This window comes from Callospermophilus lateralis, unplaced genomic scaffold, assembly GCF_048772815.1.
Source record: "Callospermophilus lateralis isolate mCalLat2 unplaced genomic scaffold, mCalLat2.hap1 Scaffold_91, whole genome shotgun sequence".
Classification (NCBI taxonomy): domain Eukaryota; kingdom Metazoa; phylum Chordata; class Mammalia; order Rodentia; family Sciuridae; genus Callospermophilus; species Callospermophilus lateralis.
Genome location: NW_027517238.1, coordinates 4,793,330 through 4,815,715, shown reverse-complemented (window position 1 = coordinate 4,815,715; position 22,386 = coordinate 4,793,330). Strand labels below are relative to the sequence as shown.

General features: G+C 41.4%; 2 pseudogenes; both read right to left on the bottom strand.

The window, feature by feature from the left end:
- Positions 1-986: 986 nt before the first annotated feature.
- LOC143389987 (semaphorin-4C-like) lies at positions 987-5,958 on the bottom strand (annotated as a pseudogene).
- A 14,892-nt stretch (positions 5,959-20,850) lies between these two features.
- Positions 20,851-21,377, bottom strand: LOC143641220 (dual specificity protein phosphatase CDC14B pseudogene; annotated as a pseudogene).
- Positions 21,378-22,386: the final 1,009 nt, after the last annotated feature.

Here is a 22,386-nt window from a genome sequence, read left to right as displayed (position 1 = left end):
GTAAGGCCCTAACCAACCTAGTGAGAACCTGACTCCATATAAAAAATAAAAATTCTGGAAATGTAGCTCAGGGCTAGAGTGTCCCTGGGTTCAATCCCCAGTACCAAAAACCAAAAATAAAATAACAATAATTAAAATATATATAAAAAAGAGAACATCTAAAAGAAACCCAAAAGAACATTATGCATCAAAGATCAATAATCATATTAACAGAAGATTTAACAACTGCTGCAGACACAAGCAGATAAAAGAGATTTCCAAAGGACTGAACAACAACAACAACAACAACCTGTCATTCTAGAGATTTATGACTAGTTAAACTATAACTAGAGTAGGGGCAGGAAAGGACAGCTTTCTCCCTGAAAAAAAACTATTAAGCTGTTATTAAACAATTAAACCACATATTTTGGTGCACACCAGTAATCCAAGCAGCTCTGGAGGCTGATAGCAGAGGATCGCAAGTTCAAGGACAATCTCAGCAACTTAGTGAGGCTTTAAGGAATTCAGGGAGATGCTGTCTGTAAGTAAAATATAAAAAAAGGGCTTGGGATGTGGCAACCCTGGATTCAGTCCCCAGTACAAAAAATAATACATCTGAATAAAGCAAAATGACCCCAGAGAAAAGGTATCATTTGAAGGAGGAATAATTCACACAATACAATTGAAAAAGATCTTTATCATTGTGGAATTAGAAAATACATAAACAAAGAAACAAAATGGAGTCAGGTGACAACAGTGTTCTGAGGAGAGCAAGATGAGAGGTGTGTCAGAGCAACCTGGAGGGGAAGGGCCCTGCTTTGGACAGGGCAAGTTTTCTTTCTCAACATCAGCACAACTGAACTTCTGAGCCTGAACAGTCCTTAGGGTGGAAGCTGACCTGGGCATAAAAGGATGTAGACAACACCTGCCATTTTAACAACCAAAAGTGTCTCTAAACAAAATCACAGGCCCTTAGGCCCACTCCTGAGGGCCCTAGAAAGAGGTGTTCAAGAAGGCAGGGGCTGGCCTGGGATGCCAGGAGGTGCAGATAGGGACCCAACTCCAAGCTGGCCCCAGCGTGTCCAGGCACAATCTAGAGGGGACCATCCAATTACTAGTATCCAACAGGATCTCAAAATTACTCTTCTGTTTCTGAGCTGGAAAGGGGACTGTTGTATTCTTTGAGCAACTCCAGCGGGTACAACAGGGTCCTCTCTGCTGCCTTGATATCTTTTTCCAGATTTTCCTGAAGCCGCTGGCAAAGCGACCAAACCAGAAGAACCAGTAACACCAGGCACAGAGCCCCCAGGGCAACCACAGCCAGCCACATAAGCCATAGGCATTCCATGGGGGCCTGAACCTCCAGGTCACTGAGGGGCCCACTATCACAGCCGCAAGATACCCCTCAGCAGCCAGCCATGTCCCCTACTCCTCTGAAAAGCAGTTGTAGGCCCCAGCATGGTGATATTGGGCAGTCATCAACACCAGGGCTTGGAGATGGGCATCATAGTGGATGGAGCCTGGCTCGTCTGCAGGTAGGTCCTGGCCCTCAAAGATCCAGCGGGCATAGGCCAACTTGGAGGAGAGGGACAGGGAAGTACCAAGTCTGTGCCCACTACCATTGTGATGTTTTTCAGCATTCACCTGATTGTAGCAACAGAGAGAGAAGGTAGCAGAGTCAGTGCAAGAGACCAAGGGCCAGGAGGTGTGATGTGGAAAATCCACCTAAGGACCACAGCCCATCTGGAGTGGAGGGGAACACAAAAAAAGCTCACCTTTCTTAGTGCCATGAAGGTCACAAAAGCATATGGTATCTGAGATCCCCATGTTCTGAACAAGTAGAGATCTGGCAGAGGAAAGGGGTATCAGAAGCGTGGTTCCAACCACCGTATCCACACACCTTCCTGGTCTCAGCCCTTGCAGAACCCAGCTCACCCAGAGTAGCTGGCCACAGACAAACAGTGACTAGTGTTGATGCTCCAGTCAGAGTAGGAGTCCCACGCAAGGACACTCTCTGCACAGATGTGGTACTTCACAGAGTCTGCCAGGGGCAGCTGGTCCAACTGAGAGCGGGAGCCAGCAAAGAGCAGCTTCTGTGGGAGAAGAGGAGTGAGAGGGTTGGTAGGGCCACATGCATCCCAGGGCTGCTCAGACCCCAAGGAGCACAAGCAGGAGAGGTGCCCACATGAAGAAGAGGCAGAAGACAGCAATGCAAAGGAAGGTGCAAGTCTCAAGAAAACAGGGAGGCTATACACACAGAAGGCATGAAACATTTTCCTCCAGTGCCCTTGGCTCTCACAATAGCACCAGCACAGCATAAGGTGTTCTCTGTTTGAATGGTAACTGCCAATCTGAGTGTTTACACAACCCCATATTCTTTCTGCTATTACTCCATGTGCTGGGAAACAATTGTAAGTGATAATAGCTGCAAAAGGCAAACAAATCATCATCCAGAGGATGCTGCAAATGTGTATGAGGGTTAAGAAAAAAGACAACACTTCAGGGGACATGGTGGGAATCAGCGGGTCAGGCCCAGAGCACCACTGGGGACTAGGCAGAAACCAAAGCTGGGAGGGCACCATAAACATGTCAAAGCTGGGGAAGTCTGGCGAGTATGGAGAGGATAAGAGAGGAGGCTGTAAGCAGAGTCCTGGACCCACATAGAGGTGTCTAAAAAAAAAAAAAAACATGAGTTTTCTCCAGGACTAATTCTGGGAATGCAGCCCTGCAGGGACCAGGGAATACATAATGCTTCTGTGGAGTGCCAATCCTGTCAGCACACACCCTGACTTCCAAGGCTTGCCCTGAGCTGACTTAGGTGTGCTGAACTGGCCAACCATGCCAACCTGATTTGGGGATGGTGGAGTGGGTGCAATGGCAGTGCATGGAGTCTAATTAGCTACCTTGCTTGGTGACAGCACAAGGCTTTCCACAGTTTCCTTATCAAACACTTGCAGTTCCTCAATCAGGTGGACCCCAGGCCTCAGGATTACAGCCTTGAGCAGCCAGCCATCTCCTGGAAAAGTCTGGAGAAGGGAGTGTCAATGACAGGAAATGAGGCTCTTGGGTGTCTCCCAGCCCCAGACACACCCAAGAGCTTACCTACCTGTGCCAAAGAACAGCAGTGTATAGGTGGCATTGTCAAATCCTGTAAATTGGTCAGCCACCAGGTGGGTGAAGTTGGTGTTTTCATGAGCAGGGGCTGGCCCCATGAAGGCTCTACCTGTTCGTCCATCAGTGGGTGCTTCTTGATGAAGATGAGGGTTCTGTCAGCCAGCTCCAGAGAACTGGAGTGACCATGGTGATGGTGCCATTTGTTGATGCACTTGTGGGGGTAGGAGTATGGACATGGGAGCTATCAGCTGGTGGGAGGCCACTGGAACTGACAGGGAACACTTCCTGCCCAAAGGACTCACTGAACCAGGCTGGGGGCTGGGTACTGGGTCAGTGTATTGACCCCACTTCTGCACTTTCTCAAACAACCCAGGGTTGGTTTCTGCCTAGTCCCCAGTGGTACTCTGGGCCTGACCTGCTGATTCCCTACCATGTCCCCCTCCTTGTAGGGACCTTGGAACACCCACTGGATCTCTTCCAACTGGTACTCACAGACTGAGGAAAGGTCCACATTACCCCTGTTACAATGAGAGAGGGATCTCAAGGGTCAGGTCTGATGCCCACCTTAACATCTCACCCCAGCTCCAGAGACTGCAGGAGTGTAGGGATCAGCAGAAAATGCTCATGGGCAGAAGAATATACCAGCAGGCAGATCTAAGGTGCCACCAGGCAGGGCCTTGGAAAATAAGTTTCCCCAGGGGCCTTTAAAAGGGGCAAGTACTCAGTGTTCCAGACACTGACCACTTGGATGTCCCTATATGACAGCATGGTTCAGGCCCTCCCACCCACATATTGCCCTTGACCTGAAGACCTGCTCATCCCCACCCCAGCATTCCTGGTCAACTCACCATCACATATGAATACACCAAAGAAGGTGGTCTTGTGCCAGGAGGCACCCTGCAGGGTGTGCACAGCCTGCAGCTGGTTGAAATAGATCTGCTGGTTGGGCACTGAGCACCCCAGCCGTGACTTCAGGAATGTGGTCCACTTCTTCTGCAGTGTGCATGCACTGGCTATGTCACTCTGGCAGATATCAAGGGGTCAGCCGCTGCCCAGCCCACAGGGTTCCCAGGGCTCATGCTGGGGGCTCAATACCTTTTAGACATGGGCAACTTGGGCCAGCAGCTGCTTGGTACAGCAGTCGTATTCCACCACCCTCTCACTGAAGAAGTACACCTTGTCGTCATCCCCTGTGATGCTCCCCACACTCTCAGGGACATAGGCAGAGGCAATGAAGTGGGGCCCTACAGCAAGGCAAGGAGGTTCAGTCATGAGGTGACAAGGACCTCATGGTTTCCCACCCTGGGCTTCCCCAGTCCTTCTCCCTGCTCACTGTTGAGCCATAAGGCCTCATACTCTGCCTTCATGGGGTGATAGGGCCCCATGTTCTGGAGGATGACAGGCTGGGTGCCCAGAAAGTTATTGAGGGTGGCTGAGTACAACTCACCATCTGTGGGAAATGGAAGGATAGTCAGGCCATAAACAAGGTGTAGATACCCCAGAGTGTGTCAAGTTCCAAGGGACTCACCCAGACCAGGCACAGCCACTCACCTACAAGAAGGCCAGTGTGGCCCTTAGCTGAGTCATAGGGACAATTCCCCTTCCCGTCATCAAAATCTTCATGCTCCAAATTGAAGGTGAGCATGTTCTAGAGGCAGAGGGAGCCAGTCAGGAGGATGAGCATGAGGGCAGGACCCCATACTGGAGGCCAGGGTGGCAGGCAGCCAGGGTGGGGCAGCACTCACAATGTAGGTGCACTTGGGCTGAAAGGCATAGGTACCACAGACATACAGATGGGAGGTGTTGTAAGGCTGCAGGAAGCAGAAGCAGTTGAAACACTCCATCTTCGGGATAAAAGGATCAGTCAGTGAGACCCCTAGGTGAGGGCCACTAGTGCTGAGGCTAAAGAGAGGTCTGCCCTCAAATGACAGTACTCCAGGGAACAGTGCCCTGTGAGGCTCAGGAGGCCAGCAGTGCCTGAGCATCCTCGGCCACTAGTGCCGAGGCTAAAGAGAGGTCTGCCCTCAAATGACAGTACTCCAGGGAACAGTGCCCTGTGAGGCTCAGGAGGCCAGCAGTGCCTGAGCATCCTCATGGTTGCTCTTCCCTTTCTCAGTCAGGCGTGGTTGTGCATACCTGTAATCCTAGTGGCTCTAAAGGCTGAGGCAGGAGGATTGCAAGTTCAAAGCCAGCCTCAGCAAAAGCAAGACCCTAAGCAACTCAGTGATACCCTGTTGCTAAATAAAATATGAAAAAGGGCTGGGGATGTGGGTCAATGGTTAAGTGTCCCTGGGTTCAATCCCCTGTAAAGGGGGGATTTTTTGTGTATGCTAATTATATAGAATAGTGGGTTTTGTTGTGGTATATTTTAAACTGCATATACCATAACTGTAGCATAGACAAAGGTGTCAGAGGGAGAGTTGAAGGGGCACAAGGGGAGGGTACCCTGAATGAAATATATCAATCAGAATATCATGAATCCTATAAAGAAAGAAACTTTCAAGCCTGCCACAGAACTAAGACTTTGTCTAACACCAACAGATGGAGCTGGGGGTGGGGGGCTTGTGTCATGTCCCTTTGGCTTGGAAACAAATATTTATAAACACTTTTTCAGAACCTAACATAAATTGAGACTGAAATAGAAGACAGGAACTTATTATACTTGATCATGACCTGTTGGCATATTACTTAAGATTTATTGATTCCCTTCTTCTATGATTCCATAGTCATAAAGAGAATTGGAATCATTTTGTTAAAAGCTAGAACACTAGGTAGTGCTTGTCCTGGAGAAAATGTACCACAAGTTTGTGCCTCAAAGAAGTGGAGTGGAGTTACAGCTACAAACCTGTTTTCTCTGATATCCATTTCTAGGAAATTGTTTTCACAATATCTGAGCATCTCTTATTTAATTGGTAAAATGAATTTCTGAGCAGAATTGTACTCTGGTCTGATAAGCCAGAAAATCCCCTCTTATTCACCCCTCAAAAACACTCTGCTTAGCATTTTTACAAGGATTCTCCCCTCTTCAAAGATGAAGAATGATTGTTGTTTTTATTTTATCAATCCACATATTTAAACAAGTTTTTTTCTGTTTTGTTTTATACCTGAAATTGAACCCAAGGGTAGTTAACCACTGAGCTATATCCCCATCCCTTTTTCTATTTTATTTAGACACAGGATCTCACTAAGATGCTGAGGCTGGCTTTGAACTTGCAATCCACTTACCTCAGCCTTCAGAGCTGCTGAGATTACAGGGGTGCACCACTGCACCCAGCTAAATATAACTTTTTAATTCCACTTCTACACATGGGTGTATAAACTCAATGTGACCTCAACTTATGTAACCTGCAGATTAGCCACTGGTAAACACAAACAAGATTGGTGACTTTTTTAGCAAATGGTTAGACATGTCATCACTTTTCACATTTTGTCCATGGTTAGCATATACAGTTTCAGCAAGAATCTTGCAGTTTCTGATGTAAGTTCTTGCCATAAATTTTTATTGGGGGGGGCAGGGATAGGAGCTGGGATTTTCACACTAAAGCCTGCTGTCCGTTGTGTGGATAATCCTCAGTTTTTTTTCTTTGCATTTGACTGTGCAGATGACATAAAAACATTTTGTGAATTGGAAAGTATGATCACATTCCCCCTCAGGTTTCATTGAGGCACAGATCCCTACTGAATCTAGTTTATGCCGGCACATTTTTGGGGAGGTGAAGTACTTTTGCTCTGAAGGATGCTGCAGCCACTTTTCATGTGGGAGAAAAGTTATCTCTAATACATGTGAAATTTTTCACTACCTAAGAGGGAGTTGGAAAACAGCTTTTTTCTTTTTCTTTTTTTTTCCTTTTTCTTTCTTTCTTTCTTTCTTCTTTTTTTGTACCTGGGATTGAACTCAGTGGCACTCAACTACTGAGCCACATCCCAGCCCTGTCCCTTTTTTATTTTATTTAGAGACAGGTTTTCCCTGACATGCTTAGGGCCTTGCTAAGTTATTGAGGCTGGCTTTGAACTTGCCAACTTCCTGCCTCAGCCTCCTGAGCTGCTGGGATTACAGGCATGCCCAGCTAGGAAGCAGTTTTAAGTCACAGAGACATTTGATGTGCATATTTGTGTGAGTTAGAGTCTTACTAGAGACATTTTTAAAAATAGTTTTTAAGTTAGAGATGAACTCAATATCATTATCTGGTTTATGCATTTTTATGTGGTGCTGAGGATTAAACCCCAGTGCCTCACTTGTGCTAGGCAAGCACTCTACCACTGAGCCACAATGCCAGCCCACAAATTAATGTATTGAAGCTCAGATTTTCCTCCTGTCAAGTGGAGTATTACCAACATACTTCACAGGGTTGCAAAGAGGAGTTAGAAAAAGTGCTTAGAAGAATATATTCTCTATAATCCTTAGATATTGTGATTAATGTATCATGCACAATTTCAAGTAGCTTACATCATAAGACACAGCTAAAAAGGGTTAAATGAATATCCCCCAGTGGTAGAAAGTGGTAGAAAAAGCAATTTGACACATTCTGGAGTCCTGATACATTTTTAATCTGGAGTCCTGATACATTCTTACTCAGATCGTGAATGGGGTTCTGTGTGCCCCTCCTATGGTCCATGATGGTTTTGCTAGGTTTGTATATAGTAGGAGTACAGGTAGAGCAGCAGATGATACAGCCTCAGGGCCAGGCTGTATTTATCCACATTATCTGGGAAAAGACCTGAGGTTTCTGGGGGAGGAAACAAACAGTAGCTGATAAAGTTTGGTGGTACTAAGCATGATTCCAGAGAAAGCAATGCTCCCCAGCTAGCTGGTGACAGATTCCTGCTTGCTCTTCCTTTAAACTAAGAGATGAGCAGAGGTTGATGAGAAGGGAGTGGGCATGAGTTTGATTCTTCCTCATGGCTTATCTTTGTGAAATAGGTTAGGGAGATTGTTATTTGGACCTTCAGGATATTTCTGTACCCCATAATGAGCGAGTCTGTGCTAGACAGATTGATAGCACTCCATAAATAGAGATGGCCCCCACCTTATGATGGGTTGACTTAAAATATTTCAACTTTACAGTGATGTGAGAGCAGATCTTGGCAACCACTCCGTTTTTTTTTTTTTTTTTCACTTTGAGTTCAATATTGAATTCCATGAGCCTTACAACACTATGTTATAAATTGAGCTCTGTGCTGGGCACAGGGGTGCAGGCCTGCACCTGTAATCCCAGCAGTTTGGGAAGCTGAAGCAGGAATATCACAAGTTCGAGTTCAGCTTTACCAATTTGGCGAGGCCCTAAGCAACTCAGCGCAACTCTGTCTCTAAATAAAATACAAAATAGGGATGAGATGTGCCTCAGTGGTTGAGTGCCCCTGAGTTCAATCTCCAGTACCCCCTCGCAACAAAAAGAGGTATGGCATCAGTGATTTTGCTCTGCAGCAGACTCACACCACTGGAGTTTGTTTAAGGCAAGCTAGGCTGAGATTTGATATTTGGTGGGTTAAGTGTATTGAATGCATTTTAATACAATGTTATTAACTTCATGTGGGCATCCTTTTATTGTAGATTGAAGAGCACGAGTATTGGTTCGTGGGTTGAGGATTAGGGAACAACCTCTAAATGTTTATGTCATCTATAGAAAAGCAAAGAATTGACATAAACTAGTCTGTGTTAGTTACATATTAAAATTCTTGATGTGCCATATGCTGATAAACGTATAACAAATTATTGCTGTAATGACTGATAACACTCAGTTTGGAATTGGATAGACATGTTAGCATATGACTCTTTGGAGCCAGTACAAACTTATAAACTCACACAACTAATTAATAACCCTTGTGTGATGGGTACTGTTTTAAGTTGTTTAGGTATATTTGTTCATTTAAACATCACTGTAACTTTTTTTTGGTACCAGGGATTGAACCCTGGGGAACTTAACTACAGAGCCACATCCCCAGCTCTTTTTTTTTTATAACCAGAGCCACATCCCCAGCTCTTTTTTATATTTTATTTAAAGACAGGGTCTTGATAAGTAAGTTGCTTAGGGCCTTGCTAAGTTGCTGAGCTGGTTTGAACTTGCAGTCTTCCTGCCTAAGCCTCCAGAGTTGCTGGGATTACTGGTGTGTCACCATGCCTGGCATAGAACCTCTTTTGAAAGGAGAAAACTGAAGTTCATAGAGTTCAAGAAGCTAGCCCAAGGTTACATGAGTTGTTAGTGACAGAATTTCCATGGGGACCCACACAGCCTGGCTTCAGGGTTCATGCTGTGGACTCAAAACTATACTGTCACCTCTCAGCAAAATTTCAACATTGCTAATCTGAAGTTTCCTTAAGTTATAAAAAGTCACACAAGAGCACAGTCTAAATCAGAGCTAAACTTGACTAAATCCTCTTGCTCTGTCCCATTTGCAAGCAAGTGCAGCTGTAGGTCGGGGAAATAGGTTCCTTACTCCCTTTGAGTGTCCAGAATTACCCCTTGCAAGCCACACACTCCTCCTGGCTGTGTCTTCTCTCCCTCAGGCATCCCTCTTTCCCCAGACTGTGCCAAGCATACATCACTCTCTTCTTACAGGAGTCTACAAGGGCCTCCAAAAGCATATTTAAGTGTTACCTTATGGCTAATTTTCTCCCTGGAATCAGCCACTGTGGAATTCTGAGGAACCAAACACTTGCCTTTATCACATTGTTTACACTATATAAGCTATTTTATTTTATTTTATTTTATTCTTGTACCAGGGATTGAATCCAATGGTGTTTAACAACTGAGCCACATCCCCAGCCCTTTTCTTGTATTTTATTTTGAGATAGGGACTCACTGAGTTGCCTAAAGCCTCACTATATTGCTGATACTAGCCTCAAAGTTGACATCCTCCTCCCTCAGCCCCCTGAGCTGCTGGAATTACAGGTATGCACCACCACCCCTAGCACATTCCCAGCCCCCTCCATCACTCAGACACTCAGACTCCACCGCAACTGTACACTTTTGAGTTATTTTTCAAGCTACCCCCTAGGTCCCTCTTCTTCATAGGAGTGCTCCTTTTGTCACCAAATAATGTAGATCAGTGCCTTTAAAATGAAAATGTCTTAATTTGAAGATTATTTTTCCCTTTGGTCATTCTAGGCAAAGAAATGGCATTTCTTCTCACTGTGAACCATCAGGAGGCTGCAATGTAGGACACATTCTTTGTTGCTATTTTGTTCTCTCAGTGGGATCATTGTAGATATTTCTGCCACATCAATCTGGGTTGTGTTATCCATCTGGCATACACTACGGAGGATGGACATGGTCAGGAAGAAAAGGGGAGTGGTGTCCAGGGCTTATCTCTACCTAATGGTGGACCGTTATAGTGGCCTGAAGCAAAGGGTAGAGCTATTGCACCTCTGAAGGGTGCACAGCTGCTTACAGATTCACCTGTGATAGTTTCTTACCCTGAAGTGTACAGGGTAGACCAGGCACAGTGGTGCATGCCTGTCATCCCAGCATCTCAGGAGGCTTAAGCAGGAGGATCACAAGTTCAAAGCCAACCTCAGAAACTTAGTGAGGTGCCAAGCATCCCAGTGAGACCCTGTCTCTAAAAAAAATACAAAATAGTGCTGAGGATGTGGCTCAGTGGTCAAGTGCCCCTGAGTTCAATCCCGGGTTACCCTGGTCCCTCCAAAAAAAAAAAAAAAAAAAAGAGCTGATGGAAAGGGTTTGACATCTTTCTCACTCTGGGTAACGTGACTGTCATGTCAGTATTTTAGCCTCACATCAGTGATGCCCAGGCAGCTTTATCTATTGATGGTCATCTCGCATGCCCCCAATTGTAGCCTGTCTTATGTCTTTTGCATAACTCAGTCCTGCACCATCAATGCTGCTTGATGTTGATAGTGACCATGAAATAATAAGAAGGTGGGGCATGATCTAGGTGGGTACATGCACACTTGGTGGCTAAAAGTTTTCATGGTTCTGTGTGTATTCATAAAGGACCATGAAAGTGTCAAGAGCATTGATTTTTGAGGTTACAAATTAAATCTGGTGGGTAGGAAAATTTGCACAGATAGAAAATATTAATAATGAGGATTGAATGTCTCTCTCCCTGTGTGTGCAGCTGGAAAGAGGAACCACTTTTGTGATGCAGTGAAAAATCCCTCACCTACCAATTTATAACACATTAGCTTTGGCTAAATCTCCAATTTCTCTTATCCTTCTGTAAAATGGAATGATACCATAGGGATTTATGTGCATTAAATAATTTGATGACCTTAGAACAGTAGGTAGTTGATACATATGTGTGTCCCCTGCATAGATAGTATTATTTTGGTGGATGTGGGTGGTGGTGATGGCGACGTGAGCCTTGGAGACATTAAGCATCAACCTCAGCATCTTAATATTGAAAGGAATAATGTTTCTGGGTATTCTGGTTTATTTTCCACTCAGTACATACTATAATAACTATTTGGAAGACTATTGTGAGCATTCAATAAAATATCCTGCTGGATAGATTTTGGTCATCTTTGAATCACAATACAATTGGGAGCAGTTTCACAGTCATGGAACAGTATAGATATCGCTTATCATTTTCCTTCTGATTATAAGTATCACCTAGGATATGTAATTTTTTTTCAGTATTGAGGGTGTAACCCAGGGCCTTGCATATGCTAGGCAAGTGCTCTACCACTGAGATGCATCCCCAGCCTATTCTGATTCTCCTTCTTCTTATTATTATTATTATTTGGAGACAGGGTCTTCCCAAGTTGTTGAGGCTGGCCTGAAATGTGTCACCCTATTGCCTCAGCCTCTCAAGATGCTAAGATTATAGGTATGTGCCACTGTGACCAGCAAAAAACACAAGTTATTTTTTTTTGTACCAGGAAATGAACCCAGGGGGCATTTTATCCACTGATCCACATCTCCAGTCCTTTTATATATTTTATTTAGAGACAGGGTATTGCTAAATTTCTTAGGGTCTCATTAAGTTAATGAAGCTGGCTTCAAACTTTCAATCCTCCTCCCTCAGACTCCCAAACTGCTGGGAATACAGGTGTAAACCACTGTGCCTGTCAGGATATAGAAATTTCCATGGATGTTATCTTTTCATGAGAATTTTAAAGTTCCTCACTACTTGGCATATTATAGTTCTTGTTAATAGTGATTATCAATATTTTGTCTTATGCCAGTCATTCAGGATAGAGTTGATTTGTCTGTGGGGAGACACATGGCAATGTTTTGCTTGTCATAATTATGCAGAGGTGCTACTACCATCAAGTGAGTAGATAACAGGGACACTGCTAAACCTCCTGCAATGCACACGCCACAGCTGGGACAGCCCAGAATATCAATAGTGCCAGGGCTGAAGCACTCTGCACTAACTGAAAACTCCTTGGAAGCAGCACAGTGTCCTACTCCCTGTCCTGAGCCCTGGCATGGATCCCTATCAGATCTACCTTGGGTCCTCAGGTACCTCCTGAGTTACAAAGTCTACAAACATTTAGCCCCTGGGTTTAGCATTTCTGCAGATTAACTTTGTGACTTCTAGGTTTCAGGATTCATCCACAGCCATTTTTAATATTTTATTTAGGACAGGGTCTCACTGAATTGGTTAGGGCCTCGATAAGTTCCTGAGGCTGGCCTTGAACTCATGATCCTCCTGCCTCAGCCTCTTATAGGCTGGTATGACAGGTGTGTGCCACCATGCCCATCTCTCTTCTGTTTTTATTTTACATTTTTGATGACAGAGATTTAACACAGGGCCTTGGACATACACATATAACATACACTATAAATATAATTTTATCCTCTTAAAATATTAATCTCATAATATCACAGACATTAGGAAAGAAAACAGTATAAACACAGCTCAAAGCACTGTCCATGGACTGCCCTCACTCTGTTGAACTGTTGATCCCCAGGCAAGTGAGTAAAGAAAGTGAGAGAGTTCAGAAACTTGGGAAGCCATGGGCCAGTGCTTGGTGGTTTCTGTTCTCTGTAGGTATCTGTCTTCACCATATTCAAGAATATGAATTTCTTTTACAATGTATGACCTTTTAGTATTTAAACTTTGCATAATAGTTAAAATTGTTGAATAATTCAAAGACATATTTTTCCAACATTTATTATGTAAATGATAAAATGTACAGAGAAGCTGAGGGAGTTCTAGAGTGAACAATTATAGAACTACTAAAAATGTGGATTGGGTTGCCATGCTGCTGCTTTCAGGTCCAGCCAGTGTGGAAATGAAGCCTCTGTTTGGAAATGAACTTCTTCTGGAACAAGCCCTGCCCCTTATTTCATGTATTGTTTCTGCCTGCTGTTGTACCACTCAATCAGGACTAAGTAATTTCTACAGAGAACTTTAGGCACTGCTCCTTCACCCAGTAGCAATACATGGTTGTTTCAGAAGCACAGAGAGCCCATATTTGGATCCCCAGTTTTAGCAGGTATTGACATTTAGGTGTCTTAAGTGCACATTTATGTCTCTTTCCCAATCTTACCCTGTCATGTCCTACCCCCAGTCTTTGGCTTATTTTATGGTTTTCTCCTTTCATTCACCTTTTGGTTTATTCTGATCCAACTTCTTTCCTAAATTTATCAGAATTTTGGTAATTTTTTTTGTCTTTGTGTGTGTATGTGGGAGTGTATTATGGGTTTTTGTTTTTATTTATTTGTTTTATTTTGGTGGCAATAAAAAAAGATATCCAGAGACAATTACAATAATAGTAAAACAGAAACACTTACAAGTGCCAGATGCAAGGCATAGTGAACTATGCCTTACATCAGAGTGAATCTGTCATCCCCTGTTTTTTGTTTATACACTTCAGTGAAGGAAATAGAGATATGTTTGATGTCTTCGATTACATTTTTACCTTCCATAAAGTAAGATCATTATGGTATTAAAAGAATTTTTCATAAAATGCAGGACACACAAAAAAAGATTTCTCCAATTCATATTTAAAGCTTGAAAAACATTAAGTGTGCTGTATAACAGAAAGAAAGTTTCAACAGGGTGTTTTTAACCATTTAAATTTTTTTCTTTCTATAATGTATATTGTGGGAAGGGACACTTCAACAATTGCTTTCTGGTCACACATAAAACAATTCTACCTGTCTTCTATGAGGGGAACTCTGTTGTATCAAAGGATTTCTTGCACATTTATAAGGACCTTTCTTTCCCGAAGAACTCCTGCCAAGTATTTCCTGTGGGACAATAAAAATAGTTATCACTTGTTAGGTTTATTTGTTAAGAAACTAATTATGATGAAATGATGAAGATAGTTGTGTCTTAAGTGTAGTTTTAAATTGATTTTTTTTTTTTGATAACAGGCATTGAACCCAGGGGCACTTAGGCACTGAACCACATATTCAGCCCATTGTTTACTTTTTATTTGGATACATGGTCTTTCTAAGTTGCTCAGAGCCTCAATATGTTGCTGAACATGGCTTTGAAATTGCAATAGTCTTGCCTCACCCCAGAGTTATTGCAATTGAAGACATGAACCATTGTGACTGACTGAAATTAATTTTGATGAATCCTGGGGTCTTTTGGAGATCAGAAAGCTAATATATCTTGCCTAGTAAGTCTCTCCATGAACCCTGAGAAAAATTCTCATACTTCGATCGGCATAATACTCTTTGTTTAAAGATAGCTTTAGAAAATAGAACATCAATTTTTATTCTTTTTTTTAGAGAGAGAAAGAGAGAGAGAGAGAGAGAGAGAGAGAGAGAGAGAGAGAATATTTTAATATTTATTTTTTTATTTTTCAGCGGACATAACATCTTTATTTGTATGTGGTGCTGAGGATCGAACCTGGGCTACATGCTTAAGCACGCTACCACTTTAGCCACATCTCCAGCCCTCAGTGTTTATTCTTAAATTGCAGTTTTCACAAATGTACTGGGTGAAACAACACAAGTAAAATACCTAGTAATTTTCATAAAGATCCTGAGTTATATTAAAATGCTATATCCACTTTCTCAATAATTAGAAAAAAATGGAGTAAGATGGAATATATTGGTTTTGTATTTCTTTTAGAGAGAGGGTCTCACTGAGTTTCTTAGCACCTCGCTTTTGCTGAGGCTGGCTTTGAATTTGTGATCCTCCTGTCTCAGCCTCCCAAGCTGTTGGGATTACAGGTATGCACCACCATGCCCAGACAGAATATACTGTTTTAAATGAGTTTTAAAACTTCATTTTTTTCTTATTAGTGTAAGCATGTGAATCAAAGAGAACAATAGTGACATGGGAATAACAAGTCTGTAGTTGCATTAAACAAATTTTACATTTTAGCAAATTTTTCACTGTAGGCAAATTTCTTTAACTATTCCAAAAATGATAGACTACAATGAATTTTGCTGACAGGTGATGAGCCAAGTTTCAGGGTCTTGGTGATATTATGTGCGTTTGCCTCCAATTCCTTTCTGGAAAACATCTGATAAGAATTTAACTTTTAACCAAAAAGAAGTATCTATACAAATGGCTCATTTATTTTTCTTGGTCCTATCCAATTTTTTTTCTTGAGGAATTTTTAAATTTTGAATATAAATGTTTATCAGACTATTTTAATAATGTTCTAAAATTTGATATGTTTTTCTCCTCACTCTTCTAATTTCTCAGAAATTGTTTCGTACTGCTTATGGCTATTTTCCCCTGCTTGGTAAAATTTCATATATTTGTGGAGAATATTTACAACAGTGTAGTAAGTGGAATAACTTGATATTTTCATTTCTTTCAAGAATGTATTCTCACCAAACCCTAGAATATTCAGTGGAGAAGGGAATAAATTATTTATCACTACCCAAAAAAAAGGGAGGGTATTAAAAACTATAAGAATGAAAATTTACTTTTTAAGAAGGAATGGAAATTTTTTGGAGAGAGAAAACGTAAAAAAATTTTCTTAATGAATATAACAAATGAATGATTATTATTTAAAATAAAATCAGGTTATGTTTTTGAATAACATTTCAGAAGACTCCTCAACTTATGCCATTTTCAGAAGACTCTTCAACTTATCCCATTTTGGGTGGTAATACTTTTAATTATGTAATTATACAATTTTACTATTCAGTATTTTGTATAAAACCAGTAATAATATACTATATTTTCAAATCAAGAATATGTATCAATCTACATATATATGCACAATTTACAGGCCATAGTAAAGCTATCTTCAAAATACTTTCAAGATAAACAACATTCAATCAGTTCTGTCAGCTTTAAAAGTATGATAAGAAACATTTAAACAACAGCAACAAAAATATCAAAACAATGATCAAAGACTGATTAACCATTTATTTTTAAAACTAATAATCTGTTCATGATTGCAGATTAGATAAAAGTCTGCAAATTATTAATATAATACTGCATTACTCTTCTATGACAGTTCTTCCATGTGATAAGGAGGTAATTTTCTTCAGAGTATGGGCAAATTGTCCCATGTTTTAAACACACCCCATAGTAATTGCATGTAGAGATATTGTTCATTCAAATTAAGAAGAAATGGAAGAGCAGCAGTGAGCTTCACTAGAACATTTTAGTTGACAAGAACTATTCATTAATTGTTTTTTTTTTTGGGGGGGGGGGAAGTTTGGTAATCATTGCTTTTTAAATGCTATAAAAATAAGAAAAAGAAAAGAAGCAGGTGGTTCCTTATAGAAAACACCAAAAGAGTGCACTGCTCATCTGTCATGGATGGCAATTCAATAAAAGTAAAGACTCAAGGTACTCTTGGCACAAGGCTTCCACAAAATATATAGTCTGTGTTGCCTGAATGTCTGCTTCAAGCCCCCAAAGTAGACAATAGGACTTCATGGGAACACTGGGAATGCTACTGAGACTAGTCTGCACAAAAGCTAAGTGGAAAACAACCCTTAGTAGGCAGTAGCAAGGTGAGTTTGGGGCAAATGGGGGAGTTGAAAGGCTCAAGCTTATAACTGGAAAATTCTACAGAAAATTAAAGCCACCACTCAGCACAGGCAAGGGTGCTTGTGAATGAAGCATGGCTTACCATCAACCCTCTCTATTGTTGAGAACAGTGTTCTAGTGTCTTTTATACACCACGAGTTTCTCTATGCTAGAGGAGCATACTTTTTAGACACTCAGCTCTGGGACTCTTTTTGATTGTTGATGATTTGAGTGAAGTGCACCTATGAATATTCATTTCTAATTTTAATCCTAGTGGAAGTGGTTTTGGTGTATATTTTAAGGTATTTCAGGCCCATAAGTTAGCAGAATCACTCTACCTGAAATGTACTCCTTCATTTTCTATAGAAGGAAGGTCTCCAACTGGACTCCAAGTTACAATCCTTGAAGATTTGTGTATTTTGTGGTTTCCTGTTGGATGGAGTTTGCACTTATTTGTTGCAGAAGGAACTTTCCATGTGTCAGACCCAGAAATTTTCTGGTTCATACACATGTCCCAAGTAAGCTTAATCTTGTTGCTATAAAATTCTTTTGATGTAATAGCACTAGTCATCTGGGAATCTGAAGGAATGTGCCTTCAACAAATCCAAAGTGTCCTCTGACTAATTTAGTGAACTACTTACATACAGTGATTATGACAGTGATTTTAGCTGGAAAGTTGAGAAGCCAACCCAAAAAAAGCAACTTAGAGAAAAGCACTGTGGTTACCAGAGTTTTGACCAAGTCCCCAGATGGCTGTGCACTACGAGGTACCAGAATGTGGCATGAGCCATGGTGTAAAGAACATCTACTCATTCTGCTGCAGGACATAACCATCTGCTGCAGATGGGCATATGGATTGGCATCCACTGAGATTAGTTATGGAGGACTTGGCCTTTACAAGTTTCACCCTGAGTCACAGCAGTTAAGTCCTGGGCACAGCTCAAGTGTTTAGCATTTTCTCAGCATGAAACAGCACATGGAATGGTTCTCCTTCCACCCAGATCTTAGCCATTTTTTGCCTCAGGGACAAGAATCCACTGCTTTACTTGATCTAGTCCCCAGGTTTAAGAAACTGGCAAGATCCTGTCCGCTCAGAGTCTACTGCAGAAAGAATTGCCCATAAAGATATGGCCATGTGACTTGTGCCTTAGTTCCCATTAATGTCATGTTTCAATCCAAGGACAATTTATCCTGTCTTGCTACAACTTTGAAAAAAGGCAGCTGTGTGCATTCAGTCTTCCTCACATATTCACCTTGTCTTTGAAGAAAAGCATTGCCTGGTGTTGCCTTCCAAAAGGACCTCTGTCCAGGATTCAGACTAGGAGAGGACAGCATGATTACGATGGATGGATGGTGTTCACTTCTTAGGGAAGTAACCAATGTGGTTGCAAAATTTTCTTTAATTACAAAAACCAGTTTTTTTTAGCAGCATATGAACACTTTCTCTGACCACTGTGCATTACACACCTGGCTGTGTCCAAGGAAGGTTAAGGAAGAAGGCACTCAAAAATTAAGTGCTGTCACTGCCAACAACTGTAGCTCAAAATTAATGACTTTCACTGGAATGTCCTCAGTGTGATTACACAGAAATAATAATCCAAATTGGTACAGGAAGACCATGAAAACTATTGATATCATTTCCTTTTAAAGCCACCATAATATGGGATTGCTCTTTGCAGAGGCAAAGCCCAACAGTGAGTGTGTATGTGTGAGTGTGTGTGTGTGTGTGTGTGTGTGTGTGTGTGTGTTCATACATGGAAGAAAACAAAATTTTACTTTTACTGACTGGGATACCCAGTAATGCATAGCCTTCTGATACTTTGGTCCCTAAGTAATATCAAAAAGGAAGTTCCTTGGCACAAGGCTTCCAGAAAATTAATAGTCTGTGTGTCCTGCATGTCTGCATCAAGCCCCCAAAGCAGACAATAGGGCTCCATGAGAACACTGGGAATGCCACTGAGACTAGTATGCACAAAAACTAAGTGGAAAACAACCCTGAGTAAGCAGTAGCAATCATCTTCCAACTTAGAAACCAGTTCTGCCTCCTAAGTTTTCTAAACTATTCATAATAGTTCCCTGGCAAGTTTACAGTGCCCAATGTACTACTTGGTGTTACAATATGAAACAGTGTTTAAATGTCATTGTCAAAGGTTATCTCTTGTAAATCATGCTTTTTTGAAAGGCAATCAGTTGAGTATTTCATATAGTGAAATGCACAACAATATTTCAAAGAGAAAAGGCAGAATGGTTGAATTGAATAGTGTCCCATTTGGAAAGATCCATGGCAGGAGCATCTGCTGGGGTCACAGTGTAAATAAAAAATAAGAACATCAAAATCCCTCATTAGATACACTTCTGAGGGCTATCAGTGAATATGATTATCAGCAGAAGAACAAAATGAACCACACAGACTGGGCAACACTCTGGAAGGTGAAATGTGTGCTACTTTCACCTGAAAGTAAGTTGATAACAGTGTTTTTGTGGTTTAACTCAGACAAAAGTGAATCAGGCCCTTCGTGTCACTGCTCAAACCTCAGACTATGGGTTACTGAAACTCTAGTGGATCTTTTCTTGTTCAGATAAATTTTTAAGGGGGAAAGCAACTAAAGCATCTGAAATTTTGTTTTGTTCTGTGTTGAGAGCCAGGTCAGTCAGAATGACGACTAGCATTTGCCTGAGGGAATGTTTGAAAGGTGGCACCAGTGAACAATTAAGATGATGGTTTGAGTTAAGCCATATATAATTGCTGTGATTCTGAATTGATTGTATTGTATATTTGACCTTTACTGTCGGGCAATGGGGCAGCTCTTGATGCCTCAGGGCACCCGCTACTTTGGAGTTCTCCTGGGGATTCCCGGGGGAGTTTCCATTGGTTGGGGAAGTACCGGAGGTGGGATTTCTGATGTGGGGGGTTTCTGGAAGGGCTGCGTGGGTGACGTTGGCAGAAAAGCATGAGTGCAGTGCCAGTGAGAGTTAAAATAAAGTAGTTGCTGTTTGAACCTACAAGGCTTTGTGGTGGCTCGGTTATTCTTGTCCAGCCAGACTGCGGCAGTTCTGAAAGAAATTTTTCTAAATCTTGTCAGAGTTTTCTATTCCCAGATTCTTTCTTCAGTTCTGATCACAACTTTTTATTTCATGCAAAAATATTAGTCCTTGTTAAAGAGGGACTGCTAAAACTGCTTTTCCTCAAAGCAGATTACTTGGTTGTTTTAATAAAGTTCATTCAAATTTTTAAAACTGTGAAGTGTATAATGAAGAATTACTATGGGTGATATAATGTTAGATTTTGATGGTATTCATCTTTTCAAGGCCCCAATTTTATCACCTTGTGGAACTCCATTTATTATGTCACCATCACTACCCTTTTCAGGTTTCTGATTGTCTTGATTTTTCACACTGCTTGTTGAAATACCACCTAAGAGAAGTCTGGTGAAGATTGATGCTGCTTAGTGTGCTCCATTCTTCTGCCTCCCTATCTTTTGCTGAATATGGTCCCTATCTAGCCAGACACTGGTTTGTTTCATGACCAAATCCTTCTGCTGAGGCCTGATCTCTGAGCTGGATCTACAGATTTGGACCCAGCAAATAGTCTCAGCTGCTCTCCTCCCATAATGCTTTATGATGTGGCCTATTTGAGTGGACATTAGATCAAGGCAGACTTTACAGTTCATGGAAATGGCACCTTCCACATTTCCATACATACCCAGAAGTTATTTTACAATGGCATCCATTGGGGTGCTATCATCCACAAGGAAAAAAACAAGGTGATCAAAGAGTTTAGCAACATATATCCTTTTACTCAGAAAATGCCTATAGTAACATTTTGAGTCTTACTATCAGAATAATGTTGTGTATCTTGCATAAATTGTGCAGAAGGTGGTCTGATATTTTTCATTTTAAATCTCCATTTTTCGCTATTTCATAGTGTTTGTATTTATCAATGTCAAATGTGTTGAAATTTAAGAAGCCATAATGTGTTGCCTTCTTCATTATATGAGAACAGTCAAGAAAGTAATATAAAAGTTGAAACTTCCATAGGCAGCAACTCTGAAAGGATTAGAGAATGTATTTCCATAGATTAATATTTTATGTGCATTTCCTGGACTTCTCCCAAATATAGAACCATATCCCATATGCAAAGAAAGCAGGAGTAGCTTTTCTCTGATCAGAGCTAATAAAATGAATAATTTTCCTCCTTATTCTTGTAATGAAGTTGAATTTCTTATTTTTGTTGCAAAATTATCTGTAAACCATTTCTGATTTAAATAGTTTGAAATCTGCATAGAAGTCCTCATGTTCAAGTTTATTGTCTATGAGGAAAAATATCTATTTGATGTACTTTTTGGTCTGCTGTAGAAAATGGCAAAGTGATGGCAATTAGTAATGTCCAGGTATAGATCATTGTGAAGGTGATGCATGTTCTGCAATATGGAGCTATAACTCTTCTTCACACTCAGGAATTTCAATAAATAGTGTCATGAACAGGGACATGAAGTGGCCCAACTCATTTGCCCATCAATGTTCCACTTCATGGACTTATCCATGACCCAAAATAGAGTAACAGCCATGGACCATGCATATGCGTGCCCAGGAGGCCTATACCAACTCCAAGCGAGTGCTAGTAGGCAAGTGTGAGATGCTTCTGTGAGGACATGGGGTGCCAGCTGAGCCCAGGGAAGCAGCTTAATATATGCAAGTCCCTTTTGAGGACATATGTTTGTTGTTAAATATATCTCCAAAATATTTTTTGAATTATGCATTTCCTCTAAATAAATGAGAGTATTTGCTATTGAGCCTAGTCCATGCTTCAGATAATTACAGGAATAACTGGAAATGTATCATGAAGTAAATATTCACTTAAATATTTCTCTAGACAAGTGAAGACAAAAATGAAAAGAACAGTACCCACCCCTACAAAAGATGCCTAGCTGGTCAGGAAGCACATGACATTAAATTCAGTTACTCAGGAGACTGAGGCAGGAGGACTACAAGTTTGGGTTCAGCCTTTGTGACTTAAGAAGTCCCTGTCTCACATTAAAAAATAAAAGGTTTGTTCAGTTGTAGAGTGCCCCTGGGTTTAATCCCAGTCTGCATACTTGTGTGCTTGTGTGCGTGCACACACACACACACACACACACACACACAGCCAGAACTTTCTTTATGTTGTAATTGGCAACTATGCCAAAATTGTTGTGTGATGAAATGGAATTTAGATTTTAATACAAGATACAAAATCAGGAGACTGAGGCAGGAGAATTGCAAGTGCCAGGCCAGCCTCAGCAACTTGGCAAGACCTTATTTCACAGTAAAAATTAAAAGAACTGGGGATATAACTTAGTTATTGAGGGTCCCTAGGTTCAATCCCCAGTATTGTACAAAAAAGGGAGGGGAAGGTAGCAAAGCAAGTGTTCCAGAAGGCTACAAATG